The sequence below is a fragment of the Octopus bimaculoides genome, chromosome 14, assembly GCF_001194135.2.
Source record: "Octopus bimaculoides isolate UCB-OBI-ISO-001 chromosome 14, ASM119413v2, whole genome shotgun sequence".
NCBI lineage: Eukaryota > Metazoa > Mollusca > Cephalopoda > Octopoda > Octopodidae > Octopus > Octopus bimaculoides.
In genome coordinates, this window is record NC_068994.1 from 4,959,330 (window position 1) to 4,964,051 (window position 4,722).

A 4,722-nucleotide genomic window follows, 5' to 3' on the forward strand; every position below is an offset into this window, starting at 1 on the left:
TATATATATAATGTGTACATACAAAATGTATCTGTTAAACAAAAAAAATGAATGCTGTTCCATTGAATACAGGAAATATATCTAAAAAAACTACAGAACAAAGACACGGATTAGGAAATCTATTTCCCTACGCTAAATTTACATTTCTCCCTCCGTCCTTCCCTCCCCCCCTCTCTCTCTATATATATATGTATATATATATATACATATACACGTTTGGTGTTTTAACAAGCGAGAAAGAATATTGGTTCACGCAGGATACACACACATATACACACACACACACACACATATATATATATATATATATATATATATATGTATATATGGCAGCAATGTTACAGGACAAGACGACAAGAGAGAAACAAAACAAAGCGTCGGCCGCCTCATTTGATCGGATCGACAAAAAAACGAAATAAGAGATTCAGACAAAACAAAGCCACCACGTATTAAAGTTTGTAGCTTACAAGTTTTCCCCTTTTGTTTCTATAATTTTGTTGCTTCGCTGTAGGCCAATCTTAATCGAACAGAAACTTCGATGAAAAGCACTCCAGTCATGCCCGTCCCGTCTCTCTTTAGGGTTTTTATAGAGCATTAATGCGTCCTTGATATGAGGGAGATTTGGCTGCTATGCCAAGCACACCGATCTAATATTTTGTTGGATGGCAATAAGGTTGGCAGACTCGTTCGAGCTTCGGACACAAAACATCGTGTAGTATTTAATATCTGTCCATTACGGTGTGGGTTCAACTCTAGCTGTGATCAACATTACCTTCGATCCCTCCTTGGATCAATAAAATAACGTACCAGTCAAGTTGTCTGGGATCGATTTTATATTAGTATAAGGTATCCTAGATGTGAAACAGTCAGCTTTGCCTTTCACCCCTCCAGAGTAAAAAATATTAGCCGAGTAAAGTAGCAGGGACAATTTATATACTCCTATAAAACATCCCAGAAGTCAACAGAATTGGACCATTAGTTAGAAGCCTGTCACACTGATCAGAATAAAAGTGGTGTCTTGTTGTTTACCTTTTCAGACTTGATGCATACAGGAATTCCTGAGGCGGAGCAAGTAGTTAGAAAGTAGTTTCACACGCTGTCTGAACGCCCCTCTCTGTTTTGCTACTCATCCATATACGACTGTATGTGTATTGTATGTAAGTATGTAAACACACTAAATGCAAATAGTAGGATGAATGCTATGCCGTGAAGAGAAGAAGTTTAACGTTTCGGACAGAACACTCATCAAACAGAGAGAGAGAGAGAGAGAGAGAGAGAGAGAGAGAGAGAGAGCGAAAGAAAGAGAGAAGTGTTTACTAGCGTTAGTGAGTGAATAAAAAGCGGAAGAAGTGAGAAGAAAGTACAGCCATGTCTATATATCTACATAGTCTTGCATCTCGCAGAACTATCATTTTCAAATATATATCGATGCAGCTACAACTCTATGTAGTTTCCAATGCAGCAGCTCCCCCCCTCTCTCTCTCTCTCTCTCTCTATATATATATATATATATATATATACATATATAAAGGTATTTTCAAAATTGTAACGTAAATGGATCTCCGTCGGTCGGTTTTGATACTGCTTACACGTTCAATTATTGTATGAGAGGCCGAGTATTCCACAGTTACTCAACGTAATTCATGCGGGTCCTTTAAAATTACACTAGTGGCTTCCAGAATACGTCCACCCTATTCCATTTACAAGGTTTGGGTCGACCCAGTGTCATAACAAAAAAAAAATACTTGCTCCAAATCCCACAGCGTACGATAGAACCGGAGAGGCCGAGTATTCCTCAGTTACTTATACACTCAACGTAATTCATGCAGGTCCTTTGAATTACACTAGTGGCTCCCAGAATACGTCCACCCAATTCCACTTACAAGGCTTGGGTCGACCCAGAGTCATAACAAAAAAACACTTGCTCCAAATCCCCACAGCGTAGGATCGAACCGCAAAATCCACGACTGCGAAGCAAATTTAACCACTCGGCCATGCCTGCGTCTCCCTCTTTCTCTCTCTCTCTCTCTCTCTCTAAATATATTCGTTTTCTACACACCACCCCCTCTCACTATATATATATACATATGTATCTCTATGCAGCTGCCTCTCCCTCTCCCTTGTCTAAGCCAGTCTCAAGGGTGGGAGGAAGCATGGAAAGACTAGTTTAGGACTTCACACAAATAGAATGGCTGATATTAAAGCACATACGAGTATTTACTTGTGGAAAGATCACAGAAACTTACCTCCCAGTTTGATTTTTTCAGGCTTTAATCGAAGATGAAATTTTGAAATAGTAGAGCACTAGACACTGTTAAGACTCACAGACAGACTGACGGTGTCGCCCGTTAATAAGTCCCTTAGTAAAATTATCTTGTTTGTTTCCCTCACACGTGGATTTCATATTTGGCAGTTCGTTTTCAAATGCTCCGTCATGAAATGATTGTTAGCTGGATTCTTTACTCTTTCCAATGGAAAACAACTAACAATTCCGGGCTAATTTCTCATCCTATTCGAGTAAATAAAACATTGATAACACAAACATTCCTTGTGGTATAAATTTGAAATGCTATATAGACAAACGGTCTTTGTTTGTCGGCAAATCCTTCAATGGTGTTACCTCCCCCTGAACCTAACACTTGACCTATCACTAACTTTTTTTCTTTGTAAAATCAGCTATTTTTTATTTTTCTCTTTTATGCTGTCCCGATCGATTTCCATTTCGTTTACTCACTGGAGTCGAACGAGAAAAAAATAAAAGATACTCATAAAATCGATCTATTGCTAAAATTAACACATTGAAAATTTGTGCAATCCGCAAGGGTTGGGGAAGGTAGGGGAAATATGACGACGACAGCAGTAGTGGTGGTGGAGGAGGTGGTAGAGTTGTCAGTAGGGTTTTCCTTTATTTCTCAGCTGGCGGCTCTCTCTCTCTCTCTCTCTTTCTTTCTGTCTCCCTCCCTCTCTCTCGTTGGTCGTGGTGGTAAGCAGGGTTGCCTCTTTAATCCTCAACCATCCTCTTACTCCACGGTAACGTAGCGGAAATAAATTGTCTTAGAATTGATGTTGATGACTACTTTTAAAGATACTACACTTTTCATTCAATCGAATATAGATGCGCATGTATTTTGTGCATCTGTATCACACAAATACGATATACGTCTATACAGTTTAATATCCATTGACTCGCCCGCTCAATACTCAGAGTTCACCTACACACACAGGCACGTGCCTATTCTTCAGACTTCCGTAAATCTATAGAATAGGCACGTGCTTGCGTGTCTAGGTAAACTCTGAGTAATGAGCGGGCGTCTCATTAACTGCTAAGCTATAAAACAATTAAATACTCTACATAACGTATTGAATGCTCTTTCCTTTTTACACTTACCGACTTGTGTATGTATATATGTTTGTGTGTATGTATATATATTGTGTGTGTGCGTGCGTGGTTTTATATATATATATATATATATTTGTTTATATATACACACACACACATATATATATATATATACATACATATACATATATATATATATATATATATATATATATATATATATATATATATATATATATATATATATATATACATATATATATATATATACATATATATATATACACACACTTAAATGGATAAGCCTTCCTATTTGAAATGTCCGAACTTACTTCCATACATAATACTATCTTATCCTATTTTACAAATTTTGTTGCATGAAAGCACATTTGTGTGTGTGTGTGTGTGTGTGTGTGCGTGCGTGCGTGCGAGTGCGTGTGTGTATGTGTCTGTATATTAGCGTATGTATATTAATGTATGCATATATGTATACATACATATCTAAATGCGCGTTTCTCTCTCATGTATGTATATTTTGCATCTCTCTTTCTCTCATCTCTCTCTCTCTACATATATATATATGCCTACAGATTAGTATATGTATAATAATGTATCTATAAATGTATACAAATAATAAACACTAATTATATATACATATATATTTGCATATTATATACATATACACACAAATATATGTATATATAGATGTGCATATATACGTGTGTATATATATATGTATATATGTTTATTGTATGTGTGTGTGTGTGTTTGTATGCAAACACACGTATATATGTATGTGTATGTGTGTACTGAATGAAAATTCACAAGGATGGGAACACATAATTTCTTTAATCCTTGTCATCCCCTCCCCGCCATTTCTTCAACACTCACCCTATATTACGGAAGTCTGTAATGGCTTGACAATTCCTCATTATATTCATCACTTTAAGCGCGCGCGCACGCACACACATATACACTTCTCTACACATACATCAATAAATGTATACACACAGTTTATATATGGCTTCCAGCTATATACACATCAGCATACATTGATGCTCAAGTATTTCATTCATGAGTGTATGTGTGGTGCATGTGTGTACGTGTATATATGTGTGAGTTCACAACGTTCGTGTGCTAAAGCGAATACATACATACACACATATATACACACATGCATACGTACATGCACACACACATACACACACAGATAATACAATATATATGCATATCTGTATGCTCAAAAACATACATACAAAAAATATTTCCGCACACACATAATCATATTGATTACAATATATTTGTGTGCATATATATATATATATATACATATATACACACACACACACACACACACACACATATATATATATATATATATA

The 4,722-nt window shown here is 36.4% G+C and overlaps 1 protein-coding gene across 2 annotated transcripts in view; it reads right to left on the reverse strand.

Annotated features, from left to right (window-relative positions):
- Positions 1-2,588, reverse strand: part of LOC106868324 (zinc finger protein 431) — a 19,744-nt gene extending 17,156 nt beyond the window's left edge. The window contains exon 1 of one of the 2 annotated variants that reach the window (XM_014913518.2): positions 2,247-2,588. The gene's annotated coding sequence lies outside the window, so the exon portion shown is untranslated. Of the gene's footprint in view, positions 1-1,029; positions 1,136-2,246 lie in introns of those variants that run through there. The other variant, XM_014913519.2, reaches the window with a different exon arrangement.
- Between the last annotated feature and the right edge of the window lie 2,134 nt (positions 2,589-4,722).